Source organism: Bombus huntii, chromosome 12 (genome assembly GCF_024542735.1).
Source record: "Bombus huntii isolate Logan2020A chromosome 12, iyBomHunt1.1, whole genome shotgun sequence".
NCBI classification, from domain to species: Eukaryota; Metazoa; Arthropoda; class Insecta; order Hymenoptera; family Apidae; genus Bombus; species Bombus huntii.
The window spans coordinates 6,205,480-6,219,288 of record NC_066249.1 but is presented as its reverse complement, the minus strand read 5'-3'; the positions used below and the strand labels follow the sequence as shown (position 1 = coordinate 6,219,288).

The 13,809-nt window shown below is 40.7% G+C and overlaps 1 protein-coding gene across 7 annotated transcripts in view; it reads right to left on the bottom strand.

Moving 5' to 3' along the window:
• The window catches only part of LOC126871786 (uncharacterized), a 585,120-nt gene that overhangs the window by 356,931 nt on the left and 214,380 nt on the right, over window positions 1-13,809 (bottom strand). The window contains exon 1 of one of the 7 annotated variants that reach the window (XM_050630994.1): window positions 3,689-4,525. The exons of the other annotated variants lie outside the window; for them this stretch is intronic. The gene's annotated coding sequence lies outside the window, so the exon portion shown is untranslated. Of the gene's footprint in view, window positions 1-3,688; window positions 4,526-13,809 lie in introns of those variants that run through there. 7 annotated transcript variants of the gene reach the window in all.

Below are 13,809 nucleotides of genomic sequence, written 5' to 3'. Positions count from 1 at the left end.
AAGATAAACGCATACTTTGCCAAACACGATGAATCATACTTTATTCATTCGGATTATTTGTTTTCTACGAAGAATTTGAAACTCATTCCGCAGCGCTGTTTTTTCAACTTTGAGAAATTCACAGTCACGAAACTTATCGTGTCGATTGCAATAATTTCAAGTTAAAGAATTCGAATCAAAATTGTGTATTACGCTAGATACTCTCGCAACTTTCTTGCCAGTGACAAATATTATATAAACTGAACATATACGGATATACATTGTAGTATATACCAATTTATCTTAAGTGACTCGATCTACTATGAATGTATTTAAGCTAAGCATGAATTTAATTATTATTGTTGTCATACAGATTGCATTCATATCGTTCATCACAAGAAAATCTGTGTACTATACGTATAATGCACTATAACAATGACTGCTTCAAAGATTTAATCCGATCCTCCTGACCTTTTCAAAACACGTAACGTGCACACAATATTGAATCAGTAGCATCATCTTCGAAAGCAGCAGTACATCCTACACGATATCTATCAAATTGGTAAATATTACAAATGAATTTAAATAATTTTAATTTTACTTAAAAATTCAAGAAAATTAAAATTTTTTAACATTATGCTAGCGGAGAAAAGGCACATAGCAGCGCAGTAGATTCACCCGACATGATCAGACTGTGCATATCACGGTACCGTTTACATGTACATTCTTCCCCTCTCTTGTAAATCGACAAAAATCCTCGATAGCAAATAGATAGCTCAATGCAAATCAAAGGGAGCAGTTTGGTTAAACAATTCCACTTTCCAGTAATTTGACTAAAGCAACGAAAACCATCTGAATAAACAACCAATGTTCGTAAAAATAAATTTTTATACTTTCGAATATAAAATAGCTTCTAGCTTTCTTTCTCTTTCAAAAAACACACTTCAAATACCGAATCTTCCTACTGCAAATCCTTCAATTCTCAGACAGTACTGCTATTCCCAAAATCTCTTCCATTACAATTTCCTAGTAATCAAAGTTGAATCTCCATTTTCTCCTCATCAAGCAATCACAGATCACTTCAGCAAACATCCTATAGCAACGAAGCGTGCATCTGAAATTCTAATCCGTTCTGCACCTTCTCGATTCCGCAAAGCGATCTAAACTTTCGCGGGCCTCCTCGCGATAGCGGAAATTCCCCGTAAATATTCGGCGACGTTTCGATTCGTTTCGAAACGGTAACCGCGCACGAACGTTCGAGTGGCCGCAGCTAATGCCCGTCAATCAGAAACGGCACGTAGTAGCCGCGATAAATAAAAGTGTTCCCCCGCTGGTGTGTATATTTACCGGTGACTATTTTAAAGCGCCACGCGCGCAAATACACGCCACCGACGAGGAAGTCGCTGATGCACTCACTGAATGAAGAATGTAACTAATACCGGGGCCGTGATTGCGACACGGTCCAACGATATTCCGTAATAATTCTCTGGTCGGTGATCTCTACTCGGTTAAAGTTTTAACTTTGATTTACACGGACACGACAGATTCCATGTCCCTTCCGTGTATATAAATTATCTGTTTAGAAGCAACAACGTAAAATGATCATATTAGTGGTGACCGTCGACGGCGAATCATTTATAAATGATTGTAAAGTTTCGAAGTATAAGTAAGCTACAGATAGTGAAAAATGTTGATAGTACTTTTAGTTAAGTAACGTCTTCGTAATTTAATTACATTCTGGCATTTTTAAACTACTCGAATCGTTGGGAAAAATCACACGTACAAATTTATTCATCGTCGTTATGATCAAGGGTTTCTAGGGCTTCTTGTAAAATATTATAAAAATAAATTAACGTAAAACAAAGAGAAAGATAGGTACCGATGCAGAAACAACTCGATTCTTTTGTTTTCTCCGCAAGCAATACAACTAATGTCAATTTCCACTCTTCTCTTCGTTCGTAAACAACTATTTATACCCATTACTCTCCTCTACTCTGACAACTATCTCTATTATTCGCATCAATATTCATCGACATTTATCAATGAATCCACAGCCATTAGTACTATCGAGCCAACAAAGATCCGTTCCCATATATTCATAAAACGATCGTATCTCTTCGAATCGAACTCGTTGGACCAATTTCTCACTTCATAGATTAAAGAGGTAATCGTTGCCGAGTGTATTCTCGAAAACGAGTGCGCGAAGACGACAGCTCGTGGCGTCGGGACGCGCGGTCGTCGCCGAATCTCGGTGGCGAACCTTTAATTAAAATCTTTCGATCCGAGGGGACAAATCTCGCCGTCTGAAATGAGGCGAAACGACGCGAGAATGGTCGTAGAGAAACGCGCGCGAGTAATGTCTCATTACGTACAGATTGACCTAATTACGAAAGGAAACGTCTGGCGCACTCGAGTAGTCGCATCTCGTCTGCAGTTGGTGCGTTGCCTGCCTTTCTGTGTAAAATTGGAAATCGTTCTCTATTTATAGCGCTTTTCCGATAGGGTCACCGAAGCCGGACAAATATGGAACAATGTAGGGAGCAACAGGGAGCGTAAAACACTCCGTTGCACGTTCCCTCTTTGTTTCCATCTTCCCTCCTCCTTGCTCCCCCCTCGCCGTACTCGCGGCGTGTTATTATTTTTACGTGCCGCCGTACCGGCAACCTTGACTCTGGTATCGATCTGAAAAAGCACAAGTCACCGAACGCCTCGCGAAACTACGAAATTTCCAACGTGTACAGTTAACGCCGGAAACAGCGTAAACAGTAAATCCACCGAACGTCAGAGACGAACAGCCGCCACTACTCACGGAGTCTCTTTATTCGTCCGTGAATTCTACGCTTTCACGGAGCAGCTACTGGTCCTGCTGGAAAGCGAGTTTCGTTGTTACGCGCCGTCGAACCGCGGAACGAGCGTTCAATTAATCACTTCCCGCTTATTCGAACGCAGCCGGCTCGAATATCAACTTTGCAGAAAGAAAAAGCGATTTGACATTCCTATTCGTAGCAAGTAAAAGGAATCGATTCCCTTGAGTCTTTTCGAATTATTAAAGAGGGTTAACACTTATTCTGAATGTTTCTAATTATTATAAAATACATGGTAAAATTGTGAATCGAAGTAAAAAGTTGGTGTCGTTTGATATATCGAAGAGAAATATAGATCGATAACGGCGGCCATCTTTACAGCGTACGGATGTATAACAAGACGTTAATAATTGCTTCGATACGCGACACTGAAAAGCGTCGAAGTTAACTATCCAAGATCATACAATCTAACCTACATCTGTCATCGCGAAAACGTATTACGCGATCCTTACTTTCTAAGTGTAACCGTGTCAAACTATATTACGATCGATCACTGTCTAACACGCGATCGACCATTACGTTAATCGACGTCGACAATGGGTTGGCTATTTCGATGAATCCCCGCGACGCGATGCGATATTTTCACGCGAAATTGCGATGGAAAGTGCACCTCGCACACATAGACGTGCGAGCAATACTGCACATCGACACTAAACACGGGTAGCGAAAAAACGGTTGCACGAGAAGAGACAGAGTCCACAAATCGTGTAATTAACGTGCACACGTTTCAGCGAAATCCGCGACGTGTCGCGTTTGCGCGCGTACAGAGCGTAAATCACGCGGACACGAACCATACCCGCGTTTATTTGGCGCGTAAAAACGCCTGGTCAGCCGTATCGCATTACCTTGTCAACGAAATCGTCCGGTGTCCCGCCAACCAGCCGGAACAACAAGTTTCTCACATTTTCAGCCCTCGGCGCGCTCTCGTTCTCCCGCTGGGGCACAGAGCACAATCTCCGAACGAGCGTGGTTGCACGCGGCTATGATCACGGCACTGACTAGAAAAAACCAATACAAACAGGAGCAGCAGGCCTTATATATCTCCTCCGGTTGAACGGCGTGCAACCGGCTTCCGCACTTCTTCCTCTTCCTCTTCTATATTTTTTTTCTCTCGTCTCACACTGTGATCGCGTGCGAACGCGCCCCGTTATGGCGCCGCTGTCGGCGATCAGCGACGCAACGTTCACCGCGACGCGGCACGCGCCAACCAATGCCCATATTTCTTCCTCTCGTTAAAACCACCACTCGATCGTCACACGGTAAACGGCAACAACAACACCGGCGGAGTTTGATCGGTACAGTCGCGCTCGTAATCGACCACACGCGAGACCGAGATCGTCCGCTCAAAGAGATCCGGTGTACCACACGATCACCACCACGACAACGACGACCACCGCACGTATCAAACACGACTGCTACAAAGATCCACAAACGCGTGACGATCGCGCGAAGACGAGGACTAGCACAACGGCGCGACGACGATGACTAGGACGACGCGACTACAACGACGACGGCGGCGGCCGGCTCGCGAGGACCTCTTCCGCCGCACGATTCATGACCACCGACGGAGAGCACGTCGCTCTCGTGGCGACGACTGCGCCACTGCGCGGTATCTCGTCGAAACGATCCGACGGGCACGCGAGAGGGGTAAGGACGGAAGGTCGGAGAAAGAGAGAAGAAGGGGGATGCCGGAAAGGGAGAGAGATAGGTAGATCGGTGCGCGTGCACGTAGTAATAGTAGGCTACGGGTAGAAAGAGAAATATATAGATCGTGTATCGCTGTATGTGTGTGTTATATCTGTACGTATATATAATGTGCGCAGTCTAGGAAGAGCAAGAGAGAAATGGCTAGGATTCAACGGAAGAGCGCGAACGCGTACGACGAAGACTTAGCCGAAATTGACGGTCGTTTGCTGCGTTTGGATCATCGCATCGCGTCGTGACAAACGTGTCGTATATACCACCGACGGATGGATGGACACACACGTTGGGTTGGATTTTCGACGACCGCGTTTTAGTTGTTTGTCGCGTTGTGCAGCGGCGCTCACGACGTTGGGACGCCCACCACCTGTAGTGCTCACCCTCTTTTCCTCGCGGCCAACCGTCCTTCCGCGCGCGCCATAGGCGCGCGCACTCGCGCTATGTCGTCCTTTCGGCCCACTACCCCTTTCATGCTGTACGTTCCGATCGAGTGGGGGAAACAAATTTTAAATTCACGTCTATGTTGTGTCGTTGTCATCGCGAGTCTTTGTCATCGTCCTATATTACGTGCTGTAATACGGTTCATCTGTACGTTGTCTTACTTTCTGACTACTATATACATATCTTGTAAGATATTGATTATTCATATCGATAACAAACTTGCAGGACGCTGGGTAGTAAACTACGACGAAAATCATGTTTATAAACATAACGACAAACAGAGAGCTACGCGACAAGGCACGCCGCGTTATTGTGTTCGAGCTAAGGGTAAGTACACATACTTAAAATGTTTTCAAAGTCGATCTCCTTATAGATAAGGTGTTATTTCGAAGAATATTGTTGTTCAGTTTCAATTTATTCTTGAACGAAGAATCTGTAATGTACGAATCTGCACGTATCATGCTATTGTGAGTTTATAGTGTTTCACCATTAATATTGTAGTATAACTAAGAGTGACAGAGTTACAAAATGGCGGAATATTATTGAAAATTTTTCTATGAAGCTCGATATATGTAACTTCTACTGAAAGTATTTTTTTTAATTATTAAATAATTGCATTTCTATCGTTATAGTCTACTCGTACACGTGTTTTCTATGTACGTCGTAACATAACCTTATCTCGATCATTACTACAATTAGACTTCTTAATTTTCTGTTGTATGTATTGTATCACAGTAATTAAATCTTTTACTTTTTATATATGTAAGAAAGATGCTTACGCTATTATAATCGTGGCACAAATCTATTTCAATACATATGTACATACAGATTACACAGATACATAATAAATGCAGATTATAGAGTCAATTACTACTTTGCTCTCGTCTAAACTATAATCAACATATATAGCACAAAGATGGATTCCAGAGAATTGATCGATTTTTGCAAACGCAATAAGTATAGCACGGAAACCAGTTATTAATTTCGAGATACATCGGTAGCACGGTAACTATGCAAATAAAGCTTGGACGAATTTGTTACCATACCAGAAACGTTGTCGCACGCTGTCGACGTAAGGTGTAAGGTGTAAGGTGCAACATTTTAACGTGGTTCCTTACTTGCGGTTCGCACCATTATCCCGGCTCGTTTACAAAAAAATGCAGCGTCTGGTAAGCTTCTCGTTTCTTAACGGAGAGATAGAGGAACGGATATACCGCAGCCTCGACCCTCCGTAAACACGGATTAAGGGAAATGTTCCGGTGTAACCTTACTAATGGCCGTGAAAAAACAAATCTATTTGACGTAGAGCTTCTGTTAATTGTCAACGTGGCCGCAGAATTTTCGTTATTCCCTGTGTAAATAATTTCAGCCGGGAATTATCTGCACGTTTTGTTTTCCCGCCAACGTTAGCTGCTGGACGTTGCTCCAGCCTGTTACTGCTCCGCATGTTATTGCTTCACCTGTCTTCGATGTTTCTTTGCGCCCGCGCACAATTTTCATCGCGAAAGAAACGGAAATCAAGCCAGCCTCTATATTTCCGTCTGCTCTACTGATATTCCTTGTTTTCACTGATCTCGACCTACTTATTCCCAACAGTCATTGCTTGGAAAACAAATCGTTCCAATTTAAAGTAAATTTAACGTTTATGCCTCCTTACGAAATGATGTACATAGCACGCTTGGTACTTTTTAGTGGACACGTTATTTGAACACTACTGTCCAGACTGAGCAATCGCAGATCAGGTCTCGTTTTCTTTTCTCCGAATAAAACACGAGTTGTAAAAGTCAAGCTACGTGGTCGTGTTTTATGATCGTGGATTATAATTTGGTGAATCATAAAGCATGCGTGGTAAAACGAGATTGAAGGATATGGCAATACCAAAAGTTACGTTCTGATGTCGCATGTACTTAAGAAGATATCTAAATGTTTTCTATTTAGAAATTGCGAGTATAACAAGATCGGAACGTTAGACCGCATAATGCGTGTAGATTATAGATTAAACGTAAAACATGCTCCGTCGACTAAGTATGCTCTTTCAATATTCGCAAGATCGTTCATTAAACATCCGAGCAAGCAGCATATTTTATCGGATACAAATGGCTGGGGGAGAAAGCAACCGCGTGTACGTCAAAGTAAAATAAATTACAAATTTACTATTGAGAAATGATAATAAAAAGGATCGAGGAAGGAACTTTCGATTCGTCTCCCGTACATTCACTAGGTTCGCTGCAGCCTCCTTTAATTTTTCTTTACTAAGAAATATTAAACTTGGTCGGAAGATACGCGCGTACGAAAATTTATTTCAACGGACAAGCTTGCGCCGCGCCGTGATTTTGAAGGAAAAAGAAATAACAATCGGAAGTAGGCAGTTCTATTTTTAATATGATTGACAAGACACGCCGATAGGGAGGCAGGAGTTGACGATGGTTAACCACATTAGCCGGGAAAATTACGATCGACGAACAGTTAGGAGCATAACGACCGTAGAAAAGCGGTGCTGTAAATCGTTGAAATGGCGCCACAGGGATCGTCTCTTTTTGCCGTGGTCGGTTGTTCCCCGGACTTTTTGTAAAATACACGTAGGTCACTTTGGTGCGCGTAGATGGCACTTCGAATTTCGAGAGTAACCGCCAACGGATTTACAAAGTGAGGAAAAGGCACAACGCCATTTGTCTCGCTCACCTAATTAACTGCAGCCGCGGATTCAAACAAAGCCGCTCGATTTAATAACAATTTTGCTGGCGATGTTAACGAGATCCCATTGGATCATTAATTCCAGGCCCCCCTTCCTAACGTGTCGTGACTATTCGCACCGAGCTTCTTTGCTTCGTGTTTTGTAACCGATACATCCGTCGATATTTTTAGTAGAGAACGCGAGAAAGCTCGGCGAATCAGTTTGATACGAAACAGCGAGATGGTTGTACGGCATGCATAGCGGCAATTCGTATCTACGGATCCAAATTCTCAATAGATCCGCAAATAGTTGCCAACGGATTCTCTCTGCGAGTGATTTGCAACCGCACGTTCCAATAACTTATGTCAAGTAATTACATTGTTGCGATTACAAATAATTGCGTTGTCTAGTTCAAGTAGAAATCCATTTGAGTTAGATTCATTTTACGTCCCTTGCACAGGGATAATCAACGGTTCCGGGTAAGCTGGATAAAACGCTCGTAAAGTCTTGGTCTTTATCCGAGAAAATTAAGTGTTGCCGCGTGCTCGCCTACGCGACCATGCTTATTTATTTATCGGGACGAAAATAAAGAACAACGATTGATTATGTTTAGAAGAAACGGCTAGTAGAGCTTTATTTAGCATAATTCATTTTTATAAGATATACATTCTTACTGGATGATGTTCACACAGATATGTTTGCAATAGTATGTAAATTAAAGCTTTTATAAATAACTCGTCTTTGTGATTCATTGTTTAATCCATAAAAAATATTAATCGTGGATATTTACTTCGTGTTGCGCAACATCTTGATAATTGCGATAAAGGCACATCTTTTTAATTAATTCTCGAACGTTAGATATACCTGGCCGAGGGAGATGCTTAAAGAATTTTTAACAGCATCGGATAAACTCCACGTTCCTCGCTATTTACTCGGTCGCGTTTTAGTCTTTCCAAGTACGGTAATAAATCTCCTCAAGGCAGTATACTCCCGCTATATGTACTTTCTTTCCTTTTGCCGAGATTCTCTGAGGGCTCGGATTTAATTAAAATATTCTATGCGCTTCTTATACCGACATGGAGTAGGCGAGCATCGTATTCTTCCAAATATAATATTCATTTTGCGTCAGATAAAAAAGAAAGGAAATTACCCCGCTGTATCACCAGCATTCCATTCTAACGTATAAGTGAATCACGATATTGAATTAATGCAGATTAATATCATGTATATGGAAAGGAGCGAGAAAGAGGAAGTAAGAAGTGGATGACCTTTTTAAAATTACCGGAATATAATGCAACATTGCTCGATATCTTCATGAAGAAATCGGAGCTTCGAAGATAGCGTGCGTGTTTTCTTTGGCTTGTGCTTTGGCGTATTCAGATGATCTCAACTTTTGTTTCCTCGTTCATAGTTTGGCAGAATGTACGATTTTCCGCAGATTAAATATAACGTTTACTATGCGAAATTATTAGACATCAAAATTAAATTTATTCGGAGCAATTGCCAAAACTGCAATGGGGAGGGAGGAGGAACGAAAGAAAACGAAAAAGAGGAAAAGAATGAAGAAATAGAATTGTCGAAAGAGGAGAGGAAGAAAAGGGAGGGGAAGATGAAGGAGAATAGAAGCTGAGGGAAGAAAGGGTAGACATATGGTGGAATGGGGAGTGAAAAAAGAATGAAACGAAAGAGAAGCTGTTACCTTTGCTTACTTTAACCTAATACCTGGCTCACACGAAATTTGTATACCCTACCTCATCATTACTCAATTCTAAATTTGTTTTATCATAACTTAATCACGATATATCACTGTAAATAACCTAATTTTTAGATATTTTTAATTATGAAACAATTTTAACTAATTACGCCACTATACTCAGATATATTTGCTATGGAAGATGTAGAACTGCGATTTCCACAGAATTAACAGACCCCAATAATTGGAATTTTACATAATCTACAATATTTCTAGGGTTTATCGATTTTTCCTCGTAATATTTTCCACATATCAGTTCGTTGACAGAAAATTCATACATTCGTTTCGTGGAAAACGTATAATCCTCGTTCTGTATTTTGCATACGGATATTGGCACTATGCTCACGGATATTATCAAAATTGGTAATCAAAGTAAAAAATACACAACGAGAGAAGAGAGAGAGAGAGAGAGAGAACGGGAGAATTCTATATACGAAGCATCAAGCCGAGTAAATGGTCAGTGTAGTGAATAGATCAGAATGGAAATTCAAATATGTATCGCGATTCGACGTCATATAATGGCGACCGAGCCAAAACGCATGAAATGGCAGGATGATGCTCGCACATACTTGAACACGCACACATAATACACGTACATATTTATTTCTAGAAAAACGTCACGACCGCAAGATTCCGTCACGAAATTTCTGGCGTGGATTCAACGATATCTTTTTGGCTCCGAATCGACATATTCGACCAACCGCTCTATAGATAAAATAGCGTTTCATTCATCGTGGATCATTTTGTTAAGCCCACGTGGCTTATGCCGGGCATTCACGTGAATCGGCAAGCATGGAACGTTGCGAAAATCCATTGGAATATCGTGCGCCCACCGAAAAGGGCTTACCGGACTATTACCAGAAATTTTCGCTGACGTACGTTGAGAGGTTTTGAGAGAAATCGCCGTTGTTACGCATTGCGTGTAGACGGAGCGCGCGTTAAACGACGCGCGTTCTCTCGTTATCCGCTGAAATATGGTGTTAATATTAGCTGGTTAAAGCGCGGCTCCCTGTAAAATGCCCTTAAAATTGAATCATCGAACCTCGGCAAGAACCGTTCTGTATGGATTTGTTCGTTGTGCAATCATGATACATGATATTATGATAAATTCATTTGCGGTTTGACGTCAGAATTGTCAGATCGTAGATATCTGAAGAATTTGAAAACATGTAGAGAACATTTGCGATTAAAATTGGCATACTACACATTTAAGATGTTTTCAGAGTAGACAGTAAGGTTTGTACAAAGCATATCTCATTGTAAACAAGAATAGGAATATATTTTACTTTATATCGAAAAATCAAAAGTTCCAAGTATTCTAGAGCCTAGAGATTTAGCTTGAAAACTTATCTCTATTTGGTTTTATCTATACGCGTATACCTACTCGTATATTTATCTGTATCTTCGACTTATCTTATTTTATTGTCTATTATGTTTTATTAGTATACTATTCTACTTCTGCTAAGTAATGCACATTTACAATAAAATCAAGATTACTATTATTAGTCCACAAACTTTTTTCTCTGCAAATTGCTCGTTACATTTTGCCGTTATATTTTTACCGTTTTCACAAGTAAGAGCCATTTATCCGAGAAGAGGGCGTGAAAGTAGCTATATTGCTCTTAATTTCGTCCGGTACACAAATAAATATGCAGTTTCGTCAACTGTGAGTCAATGCGGCGCGCAGTAAACTTTCCGCTTCGCAATTTCCCATTTACGCACAGTTGCCCGTGTATCATGGCCTATTGTACCGAATGCAGTAACTTAATGCATCATCTACGAGTTGATGATGCAGCACGGATAAGTCTAATTTGAGTTGCTCCACGTAACCAGTTCCACGAAGAAAACTTTGCATGAGATGGAGATAATAGTGGTACATGTTATTCCACGTATATTGCGTGTACGAGATGTTAAGCGAAGTCTATAACAACCTCCCGTACGTTGCTGTGTATCCGGAAGTCGAAATATGACGATTCTATAGCCGAGCATTTTCCAAAGAAAGATTTTCTCTCTGTGATTACTTGCAATTTCCCTTAAACAAGAAATTCGTGGATAGTTGTTCCGTTGTATATACTTGAACTTAGAATTAAGAATTAAAGATTGAACGTAATTCTGAAGCATTTTTATTAAAAACAAACGTTGTATTCATCCGACATATTACGTTCATGTAATTCACAATTTTTTTTTTCTAATTCTTAACTTTCTCCAGTCAATCGATATAATCGAATCTTACTTTACACATTGTTGTTATGAAAGAAAATTCGAGAATTTTGAAAAAGATTCTTCTCATTGACATTTCGTCTTCAAAAGATTCCCATTTTCAGAAAGTTTCATACTTATAAGAAGAAGAAAATCGAGAAGATATTTGAAGCATCGTAAATTCTATTAAAACAAACAAGCTGAAAATAAGCTTCTTCGCTCAATAAATTAACCAGACGTATCAGCGATCAGCTCCACCTTCGAGCAATCGGATCGAAATCACGCACTCTGCCAAAATGCCCCTCGAAATCGGCCAGTTACCACCGAGAATTATCGACAGTCGAAGCCCCTTCGACTGTGTTTCCATTTCCTATCAGGCCGTGCCAAATGACGTCGAAAAGTCGAGCCAACCCCCGTGTGCGTTATCGCGCTGGGCGAAAAATAAAATTGGTCGACGGGAGGGTCGGTCGTTTTCGAAATTTCCCAGAGCTTCGCTGTGATTCTCGAGAAGGTCGACCTCGGGCGGGAGATGGTGGAAAACTAGCTGACAGATCATCCGGTGTTACCGTGGCTCGTTGGATTATCGAGCATGTCCGTGGAACTTCGGTTTTGACGGACGGCTCTGTTATTACTGTCATTCCGGCCTCCCTCGAGCTTCTGCCACGTTAATCCTTTCGTCATCGCGCGTCCCGTCCATCGAACTGTTTTAATGAGATGCTCCGCGCTTGAACTTGTCCCTCTCCCTGGCTCTAAAATGGAATTTTTAATCCGCCTGTCTCGAATCATCCCTGTTGTTTTTTTCATCGGTTTCGTTGCTCGACGCTTGACGTTTTCAGTGTTGGTGTTTGAGTAATTACCGGAGGTTTATCAGCCGGTTGACGCGTTCCTCGTCGGTGTGAAATTAGTCGGACACCAACGCGCGATGCTTGAATAATTAGATATTTACGAGGCCAATTGTGGTAAATCTTGTATCAGAAATTTGTATAGAGAAGAGGGATGAGTTTATTCGATGAATCGATACGTACGTTTCATTCGATTGGTTACACTTGTTAAGTTGATTGTTTGCAAGACGTGTTTGTACACTGAATTCATAGTGTACCGTTTCGTGATGGTTTTGGAATTAATAAAGTGGAGTATGTTATGAACACATGACGTCATATGATCCGTTTGTGCACGCTGTATTTCAACCTAACAGTTCGAAATAGATATTGCACTTTTTCATACGATAGAACGAAATAATTCTATAAATCACTGCCTTAGAATACGAAGAATACGAAAATGTGTGATAATTTTAAAGTTGTTTTTCTGTAAAATATGAAAAATGTGACTTATTGTGTCTTTTTTCAATCATCTTCATGTAGCTTCATCTACTCGATCCATAGTATTTACTACATCGTTTGTAATCAAAATTGCCCATCTTGAAGAAACCTATCGTTATCATAATAACATCTTTAATCGAATGTAAATGTGCTGTTTACGATTAGTAGAGGAAACCAAAAGAAAATAAGAGGAATACTTGGGAACGTATAAATTATCTGTCAACCAGGTTATGCAGATCCCCACGGAAATAGCCGTAACAGAAGAAATAATCCCAGATAAGACGTGCAAGGAGCAAGTTCGTCGAGATAAAAACTCTCGACGTTCATCACGAGGGTAACGTTTGTTTCGGTAGATTTAAACCATTCAGCCGCCCCCCAGCTTGATACAATCCAGCTAGGAATTAAGTCGAGTAAAGGCAAAGCGCTCCATTCCTAGGAATAAATCCTGGAATGGAAGTTTGCCACACAGAATATTTGGTTAACAGAAGCTAATGCAGTTTTTCTGCAGATTAATAATTAAAATAATTGCCAGCATTTCATAGAAATGATTTCTGATTGCAGGAGAAAGTAAATAAAAGTAAATTCACATAAATGATTCGCAACAAGTCACCAATTAAAATAACGTGGCTTTGACTATGTTAGCTTCATGGGGATACAACTTAAAGTAGGTCAATCTGCGTTTTGTTTCCAAACAAAAAATCCTATTATCGCGAGCAAAATGTTTTATCTGTACGTTTAGGAATAGGATCCACAAATTATAGATTAAACGTGACTAACGGTATTATATTCGAGATATAATTCAGTTGTTTCGCTAAGTAAATCTTCCCTATATAATGGATGGATAAGATATTTATCGCTTAATAAAAGAGAATGAATTCC